This window comes from Rhinolophus sinicus, linkage group LG04, assembly GCF_036562045.2.
Source record: "Rhinolophus sinicus isolate RSC01 linkage group LG04, ASM3656204v1, whole genome shotgun sequence".
Lineage (NCBI taxonomy): Eukaryota > Metazoa > Chordata > Mammalia > Chiroptera > Rhinolophidae > Rhinolophus > Rhinolophus sinicus.
In genome coordinates, this window is record NC_133754.1 from 42,876,625 (window position 1) to 42,892,172 (window position 15,548).

Below are 15,548 nucleotides of genomic sequence, written 5' to 3' on the forward strand. Positions count from 1 at the left end.
AAATAGCCTAAAATCATATGAAACATTGTGTTTTTAAAATAGAATCGGCAGCATCAAAAGAAACCATTACATCCCACCCCAACTATAACTTCATTACAGATGTACCAAACAGTTGCTTATAAACAATAGTGCCTGGGGTTCAACCTTTCAGATGAATGGGGCTTTGTTCTGCCTTGGTCTAGTCATACAATCATGACACAATTTTGTTTTTAATTTGAAATGTTGTACTTTGTGGAAAGAAAATGTATGCTTTTTGTGTTTTCCAAATGCCATATTTTTTTCAAAGCATGAGAAGCACTGTTGACAGGGAATAAAATAAATAACCTTTACTAATATTTCCATTTCTCTTCCCCTGCTTTATCTCGGGGAACTTCAGCACTTCTAGAACATGCTTTGCGGAGTGACACTTAACGGTGCCCCTTGGATCATGTGTCAGGTGTTTTCAGCAGTAAACACCCTCCTGTACCATTGCCATATTGTCGTTAGTGACAATATGGGCCAATGCACGGTATTTATCAAATGATACCTAAGGTACCTTAGGATTGAGTTAAAGCACACCGAATCATCCCACGTGTGCCTGCCAAGAACACACAAGGGTAGTGTACAGATATCAATTTTTGTTCAGAATTCCCTAATTTAAGTCCCCAGTAGCCTGAAAACTTAGATGAAATAATTAGCTACACTAATTAACCACTGCAATAACAGATGTTATACAGGAAAACTGTGTGTGCCAGGGTATAAGCATGTTTTGACTTTGAATATGCACTTGGGCTCCCACCTTCTTCCTCACTGATGGAATCCTATGTAAATGTTTTGTAAGATATTAATTTCCACGGCAGACATTGAATTGTTTTTCCTTTAAAAAATGTTCATGCTTCGTCAAATGGGATAATGACTTCAGTTTCATGTACAACCTGGATTCCTTTGGAATCTGCAGAGTTTTGTGTTTTCAAAAGTATTTACAGTGCAGCCACAAGCTTTGGGCTGGCTGTCTTCAAGGGTTTTTTTCTTGAGCTACCCCTCTCTCGGCTCTGCCAATTATATGCCACTTTGTCTTGGTGCTATGATTGCTTTCTTCTGAGAGGGAAATTCCTCTTTCATCAGTATGGATGCACTGTTTTCACACACTGCAAGTGCTGTGTTGCTGTGTCAGTCATCCTATTAGGGCCAGTTTCAGGCGAGTAGGGCTGACGAACTGGCTGGGGATTGGCTGGCCGCGGCTGGGAGGGATTTGTCGGAAGGAAGGGCTGCAGCTTACAGCAACAGAGTTTAGACTGTCTTTGCTTCATCATCTGAAGGCAAAATTTTCCAGATACGGCAGACGGCTCTCAGAGTACAATAAACAGGGAACGAGAACTATTTACATGGAAATTTCTTCTTCATGATGCAGGGCAGAAGCCTCAGCCGCTTGATTGTGCCAGACGTTTCTGGGGTTACAGTAAAAGCAAAGGAGAGGCAGAGCTAAACAAGGTAGGAGAATCACCCCCCTCCCTCTTCTTCTTCTTCTGCTTCTTTTTTTTTTTTTTTTTTTTTGAATGTTTAAAGAGTTTGCTGCAGTATGCTGCATTCCATGTGTGTTGCTTTGGGAAGCCAAGGAAACTGGATTCCACTAATTCAAATGTAATACTTGCAGGGGACCCTGGAGTTTTACGTAACATTTTGATTTGAGAAAAAGAAATGGCAAAGCTTGAATCTATGCCGCCTGTGTGGGGGTGCGGCATAAAATGAGTTTATATTCAAAGAATAGATCCGTTTATTATTCAACAAACATATTTGAATTCTTGGGAGCATTCTTATTTTTTTGTTGTTATAGAAAATTTTCATACAGCCATAGTCAGCTCCTGAATAAATAAAGTTTACGTTGATCCTGTTTTTTTGCAAACAGACTTGTAATTAAGAAAAAGAAGCTTAGTGGTAAATAATCATCGATTGAATGTTTAGCCCAAAATATGTCTGTTTATTAGAAATTAGGGACCTGCCTAGCTCTAGATTGCTATGGCTTTGAGTTTCAAAAGCACATTTTTAACAAGCTAGCAAGAAGTAGCTTCCTGACAAGTTTTCGATACTGTAGTTCAATGTTTACATTTCTTTTCCTGGCATGTCGGAGCCTTTGTTTCCAGCTTAAAAGTGGAACCATTATATTCAAAAGTAAAGCTGGGCTAATAATGCTTACTGCAATTATCTGATCTTTATGCATTTTTAATGAGAACACACAGCCCGCAGAATAATTTAATGAGGGCAGGCTAGCTTTTAAAGCTGTGTTTTCACTATGTCGAACCATATCAACTTTCTTGCCGAGAAGCAGCACTGAGAAATGATGGAGAAGATTTATTTATAACACACTTGGCCAAGAGGAGGAAAGGATATATTTGTTAAAGAATTCTTTCTGCCCTTTTCCGTTTTAAATTTCTGCTAGGCATGAGGAAACTGTGCTTTTTTGTTAGGCCTCGGAACCATGTGTTTACAATAAATGTGTAACATTTTTAGAATAGTTAGCAAGCATTGAAGCGAAGAAAAAAATCTGACTTGCCTAACCACCTTCACCGTGAGTGTTTTTCAAGAAACATTACTATCCTTTTAAAAGACAAAGGTTACGAGGGAAGATATTTGTTAATTGAGTAATATGTGCATTTGGAGGATAATAAAGTGACAAAGAAAGAGGAAATTCTTATAATCTTTAAATAAGATGTTTCTTCAGCTCTCCTGCCTGTTTTGTGAGGAGCAGGAGAAGTATTCATTTAAATAAGGGCAATGCCACGTAGATTCTTCTAGACCCACTGTTTTTACTTTCAAGGAGACGTGCAGGACACTAGCCCAGAACTTCTGACGTCATCTCCCAACTATTTCTGCTGTGTGTTCTTTTATTCAGGCTCGTGGAGAGGACTGTTGCTTTATGTCCTGGCCAGGAACATTCTAACTCTCACTTGGAAGGTCTTGAGTTATGTCTTCATATGTTAGCCTGTCCTTTCTAAACCCTGAACTGATCTCCCGCATAAATAGGACATCTCCTACCTTCCTTGCATGGGGCGGGTCAGAGCAGGTTCTCTGCAGGGTTTTGGCTGCACTGGCAAAAAGCAACCAGGGAGCAGAGCGCGGCCCGACTTCTCCTTGGTGCAGCCCAGCACTGCCACCTGGGTGGACAGTCCCTGTGGCCTCGTTCCCAGTTCCCCTGAGCCACCATTGAGGACCCCGGTTATGCCACCAAGCTCACGGCTGGTTGTGATGGTGGGAACAGCTGCTTTTAGATAAAGAGCAGCATGTCCTGGAAGGAAGGCCAGTGCAATACTGCAGGCTGTTAGTCCCATGTCACAGGTAGCAACCTGGGCCCTAAACATCAGGAGAAGGTTCATTTTTAATAAGGAGCCTTTTAAGAAAGAATTTCTATTAGAACAGAGGAGAGTTTTCAGGAGTTCCCGGTTCTAGTTTGCAAACTGTTTGTGTAGCCTAGAGCAAGTGCCCGCCTCATTTTTTTGTTTTTTTGTCTCTTAATAGAATTGAATAATACTTGCTACATTTTCCCTCATAATTCTAATGTTTTGAAAGGCCTTGACTTTGTACCAAAAAAAAAAAAAAAAAAAAAAGAGAAATAAAAAGTTGTTTGTCTCTTGGCACAATGAGCTATTTAAAGTACAAAAGGATAAAACCTCATATTAATGAGCCTGTTGGCAAACACCTTAGAATATTAAGACATACAGTCATATATACAAAACCCTTCATCTACTCTGTGCTCATGTAAATTTTCTAGGGCTATTTATCCTTAGACCAACAAAAAAAATTTCCAGGGAAATCAGAGCTTTGCTGCTTGCATTTCTCCATCGATCTAGTGTAACATTCTAGAAGCTGTGCAAAGCAGACTGTTTCAGACACAGGCCTTGTCGTTCCCCAAAGCATTTAGTTATTTTGCTTTGACTCCTGCATTAAATTTGTGAGAGTAGAGTAAAGAGAGAAAATAAGATGAAAGGAGAAAAATATGCTTGCAAAATATACTGGTTATGTAGCTTTACTGGTTAACAGCCTGCCTTCTCTCTGCTAGTTGTTGTAATTTGCTGTTGCTATGGTGAAAACAAATCAATATCACATGGCTACCAGCCAGTCCCGCGCTCTGGGAGCGCCACAGAAATTCAAGATCTGGTACTCAAGATTCCAAGCAAGAACTGGGAGGAGAGGATTTGGATACTGAGCTTACGAGAATTCTTTATGGTAGTCTGCCTAGGCTCAATCTGGCATGCTTTTCCTCTTCCTTTCTTCCTGCCCTTTCCTACTGATAACCAGAGAAGATAGGAAGGAAGGCATATTGATTTGTTTACATTTTCCAAAATGACAAAACATGTTATCAACATAGAAGTAGGTTGGTAACATTGCAAGGGGTAAGGGATTCTGGTTAATGAAAAGGTTGGTGTACTGCAGGGAAGGTTGGTTGTGGAAAACATAGTTTGGAGGCCTTTACTATCTCCAGGTACAACTACACCTGGGAGCTGGCAGGGTCAGAAACAGTTACAGCTGTCCTGTCAGGCAGAGAAATCAGGCAACTCTAAGGAGCAGGTGGGCAGTGGAGGCCAGGGGCATTATGGAAAGTAGGGAGGTATGAGCCTTTAGTCGGCTTGTAGCGAAGTCAAGGGAAAGCTATAGGTCCAAGGTCAGGCCAGGAGAGCATGAAACCCCAGGGGCAGAGCAGAACAGGTGAGAGACACTTAGCTCTTTTCATAAAATCTGCCCGAGGGCCCAGCAAGGAAAGTGAGGAAGTGCCTGCAAAGGGAGGTAAAGGTGTCATGTGCCCCACCAGGCATCCTTCCCAGAATGGTTGACTGAACCTGATGGGCACAGATGCCCACTTCTGTGTGGAGCAAAGAACTTGATGTTTCATATTTTGGTTTCTCTTTGAAGAATGAAGCAGGAAGACTTAGCTGGGCTTTGTAAATTAGTTACAGCACTGTTGTGTTTTGTGTTTTTCTTCTGCCTTTTACTCAGCTCCATTGGTTTTTGTTGTTTAATGTTCGTTGCTGCTGAGGTAATATTCATAGTATGGAGTCAAAGGTGGCGTCGTGGTGGTGTCGTGGCTGAATCCCCATCAGGGCTGTGCCTCCAACTGCTCAGCATTGTTTAGCGGAGGTTACTCCCCCCTCTGTTGCTGAGAGTAAAAAGAGGTGTGAAAGGTAAGTCCCCAGGGCTTCTTTGGTGAACTGAGCCACAGAGCCAACGGACAGGTTTTCAGCTATCCTGCTCTCCTCAATATGACAGAAATGCTTGGTAATAAAAGTGGGTCCACCAATTTACCTTAGTGCTCTGACAAAGAGTGCATTGTCTAGGAGATCCTGGGTTGGTATATTCTGTCCATCAGTCAACAAGTGTTTATTAAACACCTCTTGGATTGTCTGGCTTTTGCTATTTGGTTAGAATAAGTCAATTACCCAATACCTGGCTTTGTGTGTGTGCAAAATAAAGGACAGAAAGAAATAATGAGAAATTATAAGTTTCAAAGCCTTTAATAATAACTTTATTGACTAATGGTCATTTAACATTGACAACTATCAAACACTAATTGTAGGTTTGAGGCAGTTTTGCTGTTTGGGGGAGAAAAAAAGAAGGAATTTTGAGCTTTAAATATCTATGTGTACTTTCTTCATCTCTATTATATTTCTCAGCATAAATGCTATTTAAATAACATAAAGATGTAAGATGAGCAATAGACATATGAGAATGCTACCAAAACCAAATAAAACAAAACAAAATATAAGGTTGCTGAGAGCAATCACCCAGTCTCAGCAAGCTGAGATTCAGCCCCGAAATTACTGGGGAATGTGGGCACATCATCTAAAGAGCCTTAACCATCAGTCAACAAAAGGAATTCCTAGACCCTCCCTCACACTTCTGAGCCTGGGAAGACCCTGATGCAATTATCTCACCCTCCCTATCCCACCAAGGAAAGCTAACTCTCAATCCTAGAGAATTAAACTTTCCCCCTTTTTTTCTTAAAAGCAGTTACTTTCAAAATCTATTTCCCTCTTTTAACACAAATTTTGGTTTTGTTTTGCATTGTTACCCTACCATCAAAATCAGTGTGTATTTTCTGCCTATAGACAAGCTGCAAGGTAAGGGACCCAGTTTGGGGAGAGGAGACTGAGGATGTAACTTCTTTTCAGCTCTGGGTCTTGTCAGGCAGATAGGCAGGTTATAAGGTCTGTGAGCATCTATGACAAGCTGATTGCTGTAGAAGAGCTTTGTGGGTGGTAAGCCACTTCAGAGGACCCAGGGAGGGGCAGGAAACAAGGAAAACACTGCAGGTCCCTGGTCGTAAGCAGTTTGCAATACACAATCGCTGGGGAACAAGATACTTACAAACAAGATAAGAATAGGTCAGCACACAAATGTCTTCGGAAGGATAATTAACATATGTATAGTTCCTTACTCTTTACAAAGGGCTTTCACAGACATTATCTCAATTAACAGTTCAAATAAAGGGTTAAAAATCAGGAGCCTAAAATTAGAGCACTCTCACCAATTTGCGCTAGGTAAAGCTCCACGGGGACATGAGTTATAAAGGGGATCTTAAAAACTTTTATTCATTTTTTTTTTCGGTGGTTAATTAATTTTAAACTTGAAGAACAGGAAAAACTTACAAGTGTCCCTGGTACATTTTGCATGTCATTATTTCCTGTCCCCAAATGCTTTCTTGGACAACAAGTCCATTTATAACTAGTACTGTAGGCAGCCTAGCTGCCGAGGCAGAGCAAGAGAGTTGATTGGTTTTGCTTTCTCAGCTCTGACTGCTCAGAAGGCATTAGAGGACAAAAACCTATAGTGCTTCAAACCCCAACCCATCCACACAGTAGCAAGGTGAGAGTTTGGCTGTTCATGGCAGGGAGGTGCTTCTAGAACATAAAATTCACGAATAATTGCAAATGGCCTGCAGGTTGGGGGGGGGGGGAACAAAGTTAACAATGACACCAAAATTCGAAGTATTTCATTTGCTCATGAGAGTGTCTCATTCCGGTCTCTTAAGCCTGCTAAAGGGGTGGGGGAGGGGAGAAATTAATATTTTAGTGGTGTGTTGTAAACTAGGTGCTTCACATACATATCTCATATTAATGTGACCCTTACAAGAACCTCATGAAGTTAATATTATCCCACAAAGTTAATGTTAGCCAATAGAAAAGAATTCTGAAGGGTTTGTAACGCACCCATGATCCCACTGCTAATTCTTGCCAAAACCAGCTTATACACTGAGGCCCCGTCATACTTCCACATTCTACAGGTAGGTGACACTATTTTCACCTGAGCAAATGAAGTTGAGAAAATAAAAATAATTCATTTGCAGGAAGAAATAAAAGCTCAAGGAGGACGTAGGAGGTCAGTTGTTTCAGAAATCTCAGATGCACTTTATATACGTAGTTTACATTGTAATACATCAATCCTGGGTGTAATAATAATAGTAATGTCTTATATCATATATCATTTTTATACTTGTCATCTCTTTTAATGGTCACAAAAATCCCCTTTTTGTCCCCATTTGATAAATTAGATAGAAACTGAATTTTAGTGAGGTTAAACAATGTGTTAAAAATCTCACTAGCCAAAAAGAGGAAAAGCTAGTTCTCAAAACTATGGAAATCCATGCATATGATATTTAATGAAACAAAACCATCTTTAAATGAAATTACACTGCAGTCTGACTTGGAGTTTTCTTGTAATGGATGTTGCATAGTGAAGTGGAGTCCAATCCAAGCAATTTTGGGAAGACAGTAATGTTTTTAATTAAGATATTGAATTATTTAAAAAAAATCTATAAATTTCTGGCATCCTAGATGCAAGTTTCAATTAATCAACTAAAAAGTATTGGTGAAGCATATATTATATCAGTGATTTACTACTTGTAATTTTAAGTGCCCTGAGAGTTCAGGAAGGTAGAACTCCATTTGGGCTGGAGCAGCAGATAAGACTTCATGGGGAAAGAGATACTTCCTCCACATCTGGATGCGTATGTTTTGTCTAGATCAGTGTTTCTAAAATGGGATGTCTACACTTCAAGCCTAGGGCAACATCAACCTCTAGGTGAGGAAAAGAAATAGTTGAACTTATATATTATTTATCTCATCCTTTTAAAATGTCAATTTTCACGTGCTTGATAACATATGTAACATCTTTGTATTGTTACACAAGTATAACATTTATAAATAAGTAACTAGGCTTATAATGGTTGTCCCTGCTCAAAAGTAATTTTTCTGATAGGGGTATGTGATCAAAGAAGTTTTGAGAGTACAGTGGTCAAAATTAGAGAAATGAAGGTGATCTCAAGAAGAAGGAACAGCATGATGTGATGTGGTAGCCAGTGTGAATCGACTTTGGAGAATCGGGATTAAATATTGGGGTGCAGTGGGAAGTAAGGATAGATCGAGTTGGGGAAGTGAGAATATGGGAGACCTGAGGAGCCATGTGGAGGGGTTTAAATTTGTTACCTACATCACATCTAATGCTGTATAATGATTCAGTTAAGACTTGTAAGGTAAGGTGAGAAGTTAGAACATTTGTAACAAGTGGTGCCGCTGGCCAGAAAACTTTTGAAATACTCCACGCATGATGTGGCAAGGACTTGGATTAGAATGGCAGTGTGAGGAGGGAGGAAAAAAGGCAAATCCGAAAAGTGTCTTGAAGAAAAAATAGTAGAAGCTAGTGAGAGCTTAGATGAATCAAAATGACATTGGGGTTTCTAGCAGGAGAAATATTGATGGGATCCAAACAGAAAGTGAGGATAGATGGAAAAGGGGACCAGTCAGTGGGAATGGGGTCAAGAGAGGGGGAGGGAGATGATGAGTCATCCTAGTGGAGTATCCCATAGGCACTTGGCAGTGTGGGAATGGAGAGCAGCCTAAGACACCAGGCTGTAAAGGGAAACTGAGACGTGCCTGTGTTGAAGCCATGGGTGCTCACTACCTCCCATGAGAAGACAGCGTACATGCAGGCAGGCAGATGACTCAGGATGCGCCTTGGGGAAGACTGCTGGGATGGAGGAGAGAATAAGAGCTAGCGCGCAAAGAATCAGGAAAGCAAGTACACACACACGAGCAAAGTTGTCAACCAAACAGTGAGCAACCGAGATGGTCGAGCATCGTCCCACCATCTCGGTGGTTGTGGGGAGTGATGGCACAGCCTCCTCACTGCCTTATCCTACTGCACGGACTTTTACTTCTCAGACACGAGTGCGCAGGCTGTGGTCCTCCTGAACGCAAATACTGGTTCACCAAATGTTGTTTAGAGCCACAGAATATGAGATGGATAAGGAGAAATTCGTAGCTGTGTCTTTTATATCTAGTTCACTTTTGAAAGAAGTCAGTCTTCACCAATAGGCAAAAGAAAGCGTTTAAAACCAACAGTCATCAAGGCTTCTGCATCTGTATCTCAGAATGCACGTTTTGGATGTGTGATTGGTTAGGTTAGGACAGTCATTCCAGAGAGATTGCATGTATCGCTGGAGGCTGGTCACCCTATTCTCAGACCCGGCCATCAGGACTACTCTGAAGAAAATGAGAGAGTACTCAAGGTGTGCAAATGGTTGCCGCCCTCATACCAGTTACCTACAGTGACCAAACCAGAGCAGCACTTCCTAAACTTTCCTGTGCTTAGCAAATCACTGGGGATCTGATGAAAAATGTAGGTCCCGATTCAATAGATGTGGTGGAGGGGCTTCAGATTCTGCGTTGCTAATAAGCTCCAAGATGATGAGACGCTGCTCCTTCACGAGGCTCTAGAACACAATGGTGGCTTTGCTTGCATCAATGGAGTTGGCAGCAGCCCAGTGGTTCTGAGATGGGTTAGGGCGGGGGGCCACGACCTACCTCCTCAACGCAGTTGGCATTCTCAAGTTGCTCAGGCTCAGAGTGGAGCTGAGCTTGAGCTGATTTACCCCACGAGACTGGCACCAAAGTTTCTGGGGTCAAGGGCACGAAGGCAGGGACTTCAGCAGTTTCAAACACTTCTGTGGACATCTCTCCGTGCCCCCGATGGCTGTCTTCTCTGTGGGTGCATTTCTTACCAATTCCTCAAGAGATTGGTTCACCACCTCCAGGGAAGGCTAGTGTGTTGTTTCCATGCCTGTTCCAGAGAGATTTGTTCCCCTATAAAATACATGTGTTCAAAATCAGCTTTAGATTGTTTTCTCTAGACAGTGGTCAGAACTGGAGTCCGTGAGTCTGATGAGCCTACTTCAGCCCACACCCTCAATGGATTAATTCAGGGAACTCTGAAAAACTCATTGTTTCCCTTAAGATGTAGGTAATGCCATCCTCTCCTCATTCTCTCCAAAGAACATGAAGAGTATAGATGAAGTGTTATATGCAATTAAAATTGCATTTGTATAAAAATGTTAATTTTAAAGTCTTGCAATATGAATGAAGAAATCATTAGAAATGATAGCTGTCTAGTGATAGCTTTAGAGAAACGTCCAGGCCTGACGGTGGATGGTTTTAGATCTTGTTATAAGTCTTACATTTTGTTTTGTGTCCACCTGCCTTCCCTCTTCTCGAGTGCTTCATTTTTCTCTATGTCCCACATGTGGCCCCCACTTTCCTAGAGCCAGGAGTCCAGCTAAACCGATTTGCAGGAAGTCTTCCCTGCCCAGATGCCCATTTAGTCCAAACACAGATGGCTGGTATTTTTATGCATTTTTAATTTACCAATAACCTTTTAGGAATGAAAGGGAACAAGTGTTTATTGGGTTATTGAGTGTCTACTAGATGCCAAGCCCTCTGCTGAGAGCTTTATATACGTCAACTCTGTTAGACCTTTATAACAAAGAAAATAAAGTCCAGGTAGGCCGCGGTACTTGCCAAGGTAACACATGAACAAGTGACAGAACAAGGGGTAAAACCTCAGTAGGGGGTCTCCAGGCTCCCAGACCTTTTCTAATGGTCCTTATTTGGGGGTTGCAACCAAAAAGTCTTCGCTTTAGAAAACCTTCTCTTGCATTTTCACATACTGTTGGCAGAATTCACTAAATAGTTAAATAGAGCACAAATAAGCAATTACTGGCATACAGTGCGGGCATGAGCTCAGTTTTAGTTAGGAGTTCCTTCTCTCAAAGGGATTTGGTAAATCCCCAGGGATGGCTATAGCATCGTTGCCACTGTGTTTAGCTGGCCTTTTCCTTACTTTTGAATTTCTGTGTGTGTGTGTGTGTGTGTGTGTGTGTGTGTGTGTGCATGCGCACGGGCGTGCTGAAAGAAGCTTAGACCTTGGTATCCAAAGTATCTTATAGATACCTTAAATAGATGACACATGCAAAAGCTCATTATCAACTCTAGAAAAGTGAGATGTTTTGTGCTGTTATGGCTTTGCTACCTTCTCTGAGAATTCTTAGAAATCCTTTTATTTTTCTCCACCTACTTCCCTCTTTAGGTACAGGGCTGTTTTCTTTTATGCACATCACCCTTTCTCTCCCAAGGGCATGTGGTTGTTCTCTGGAGCTGCACCTACTGATGCTCCTCTCCCTGCAGTCTCAGCCTCTCTCTCTCTCTCTCTCTCTCTCTCTCTCTCTCTCTCCCTCCCTCCCTCCCTCCTTCCCTCCCTCCTCCTCTCCCTCCCTCTCCTGCTCTTCCTCTCCTCACTCTCCTCGTCTCTTCTTTTTCTCTTGCTCCGCTGGCTCCTGAACTAACCCAGGGTCTCTTTTTCCTGGTTCTGCCTTCTCTGCCAAGGCTGTACCTGGCATCCCTACTAAATGGCACACATAGATGCCTGGTGTTTCTGGGGTTCTCTTCACACCTGCCTCTTAGCTGATAGAAAGGATTATTTATTTACCCCCTTAGGAAGCCCATCATTTGAACCCTAAAGTATCAGCTTCCTGGCAGCCACCACAAAGACCATCCCCTCAGGAAACAAAACAAACCCTATCTCTAGAGTTTCCCTGTTTCTTTTCTTTAAAGTTCCCTTTGCAACTAGGCTGCAATTACTAGGCAGGATCAAAGGGACTAGCTGCCTCTGGGGCTGTTGGGACCTGCAGAGAGTTTAGGTCTTTTTAACTCTTTCCTTCCCATGATCTGCTACTCCAATTGCCTCTTTGTTCTTCTGGGTGCTCAGGTATCAGTATGAGGGTGAACTGTGTGTGAGGAGACACATCAGAGCCAGCAGAGGAACTTTTCACACCACACAAGACTGTGATACCCCTCCTCTTTCAGATCCACCCAACTGACAAAAACCACAAACGTAACATGAAAATCAGAAGGGAATCCCGAGTTGGAAGGCGTGGAAGGGCTGGTCTAGCACAATTCACGTCTACCCCTACCACAGTCCAGACAGGCAGTTTCTGTGTTGACTGGACAGTCACTACCCCAAAACACTTACAATCATAACATTTCATTATAAAATTCTTCCTTGTGCTGAAATGAAAAGTGACGACTCCCCATGACCTTCACACCTTGGCACTTGTTCAAGCCTTTGAAGTGACCTAAGCAAGTCAAACGCCTCTCCAGCAGGCGAGCCCCTCACCTGTCTAAGATAACAATCAAGCCTCCTCTTGTAGGAGCCTTTGGCGCCTTCCTTATTCGGGGGATATATTACTTTATTGTGCAAAATAAGACACTGAGGTTTTCTGGCCTTTTTGTAACATTGTTGAACTCTATCGCTCTTATACTGGAACCTTGAAATGTTAGAGAAAGTGGTGGGACTCTCCATTTTCCCTCAGCTCTGTTTAGGCCTGAGCGCAGTGTGATGGATGGAGATGAGGTGGGGATGGACAGACATCTTCCCCAACTGTATAAAATTATCTTCAGTCCCAAAAGTAGGCTATAGGCAACTCTGGACATACTTGGCAAGATACTGGCCATGGACTTGCAGAACTACCATAGGATGATTGATAGATAGAGAGATACACACATATAGATAGCTATAAATATACATTTATATATATACACACATACATATGTATATATATATATATATATATATATATATATAGAGAGAGAGAGAGAGAGAGAGAGAGAGAGAGATGTAGAAAGATACTTAGATTTAGGTTAATACATATAGATTCGTATCAGTATAAATTGATATTTATATAGAAAGAGATAGGTAGATAGAAATTTAGATTAATATATATACACAGATAACTTCAGATATTGATTAGTATATACAGATATAGATAGATACATAGATAGATAGATAGATGAGAGAGAGATAATCTTCACACAATTTGAATACCACACTAAGACAGTTTTTAGAGGTAAATTAGATAGTTTTGGTTTTCTTTTGTTTTCGTTTTGGTTTTTGGCTCAACAAAATAGTGATAATGGAGCAGTAGCTCTGAGTCCCCCTGAGTTTCTCTGTGGCTCTCAGTACAGTCCTCCGCAGCTTAGAAACACTGCCATCAGTAGATGCCAAGGTCACCAAAGGAACTAATTAATCCCAGCTCCAGTCAACAGCAGGCTGCATTAACCTGCTCTCCTTCCTCAGAGAGGGAGAAACCAGGAAGGATTTTCTCCCTCTTACTCAGGGACACCCGAGCAAACAAAGGAAAGGCACACTCGGCACCGAGGGGCTTGGTAAACCATTTCCCCACTAGCTGGTCAGGTGTGCATCTTGAGAAAGCTGGAGAAGGCCTGTTCTAAAGCTTTCAAATTGAGTTGAGACAAGCCCTGCAGTTTTTCTTAGGAAAATTCCCAGGTTGATATTTAACCTAAAGATCCCCATGCCTTGACTCTATCACAAACTCTGCCTTTTTTTCTTTACTACTAGTTTTACTAATGTCCTATAAAACCAGCCAGCATTCTTTGACATGCTGAAAATTTGCCTTTCTACTTAAAGTTACACATTTTCTAGCTGACCACTAGGAAGAATTAATTTTTCCCCCTTTATTGGGTAAAGTTTATGTTGTATAACCCAGAACACACATAATAAATAATTGATCAGAAAAAGGAATTGCAAGGAGTGATTATTTTTGGAAACATTGATGGCCAGTAACCCAAGAAGTGAATTTGGAGAGTGCTGCCGTCTAAAACATTTTGGGTACCCGAGTTAAAGTTAGTTGCTTAGCCAGATACAAGTTGCGTCTTGAGTTAGTTGTTCTGAGGCTATGAATTCTTATCTGATATTCTGATCTCTCCCTTCCAGCTTGATAATTAGTGCAGAAAGTCATGGAAAAGCCCCGACAAGGCCTGTGTGCTTTGTCAGGTCAAAAGTACAACGACGGAGCCCTTCTCTCTCTTAGAGCTATCAGTGCCAGTGTGTTTGCATTTTAGTCCATGGCCCTCTGTGGGTCCCCCCCTGGGCCCCCTGAAGCTGCTAAAGCAGGACGGATATCGGCATGGGAGTTAGTTTCCCGTTACAGTTTGGCAGAACCCAGCAAATCCTGGAGTTAGGTTTGTGACACTCTCCATCTTGCTCACTGCTTAAAAACAGAAAAAAGAAATCAAAACCATATGTTCAATACAATATCAGGCTTCTAGTGAACACGATGCGATTAAATAATAACCATCGACTGATCCACGTATTTGAAGGCCTCAGCAGGTAGAGAAGCCGAGGCTGCAGCAGGTAGAGAAGGTGATTCTGTTTGCTTCCTTTCTCAAAATGGCATGTTGCTGGACTCCTTCCAGCTCCTAATGGGGAAAGCAGAACGAGATTGCATTTACTGACTTAGTTCCCTTCTTCACATCTTCCTCCTTCCCCACACATTTTCAGGATTGGAAATTAGAAACACTTTTCTCCTACACACAAAATTACGCCCTCACACACACTTTTTTTTGCCCCTGCTTTGAAATGGCAATTGCTGCCAGAAAAGGCTTCTCGAAGAACACATGCTTTCCTGGCCAGAACAGTCAAAGGGTTAATTTAAAATGTAGCCAGCTAGTTAGACATAGTAGCTAGTTAGGGAGAGGGGTCACCCTCTGGGGAAAGAAAGGTATGACTGAAATGGACCCCGAGGGGGCTCCCGGGGTCCTGATAATTGGTTATTTCTCAGTCTGGGTGGGGGATACACAGATGAGTTCACTTTGTAAAAATCCAGTGAGCTGACACTTAGGATATGGAGTCCTTTCTGTCTTTAATAAAGTTTTAAAAGTGTAGCCAGCTGCCGAGCACTGTCTGTTATAAGATAAAAGGAAAGTTAGTTGAAAGTTTCTCCCATATCCTTCTTCTAGTCCCATTCATGCCTCCCCCCTCCTTATCTGTTTCTCTCCTAAATAACCTCTAGACTCCAGCAGTGGGCTTCACCCCCCCCCCCCCCTAATAATGAGAACCATGAATCACTGTAACATCCTACTCCTGGACCAATGGGAAGTTAATGCTTCAAATTCAAATTGGAGAAGAAAGGAAATCATCATGGTTAAATAATGATGATAATGATAATTATGGTAATCATAACAACAACAGTAATAATATTATCACTTTGTCGTTCAAAACATCTCCTTTACTTTCCATGTTTTTATGGTTTACAACCACCTGAAACTTTTGCTTAAACGGTTTTGGGTTTTTTGTTGTTATTATTTGTTTTTTAATTCTATGTGGCAATCAAGACTAGTGGAAGGAAGGAACAATCTGGGAACCACAGATGACAATGCCCTTTACCCTTT

At 41.7% G+C, this 15,548-nt stretch overlaps 1 protein-coding gene across 5 annotated transcripts in view; it reads left to right on the top strand.

The window, feature by feature from the left end:
* The first annotated feature begins 1,231 nt into the window (after positions 1-1,231).
* The window catches only part of MBNL2 (muscleblind like splicing regulator 2), a 128,158-nt gene continuing 113,841 nt past the window's right edge, over positions 1,232-15,548 (top strand). For 3 of the 5 annotated variants that reach the window (XM_074329436.1, XM_074329435.1, XM_074329434.1), the window contains exon 1: positions 1,243-1,470. The gene's annotated coding sequence lies outside the window, so the exon portion shown is untranslated. Of the gene's footprint in view, positions 1,471-15,548 lie in introns of all 5 variants that reach the window. The other 2 variants (XM_074329438.1, XM_074329437.1) reach the window with 2 other exon arrangements.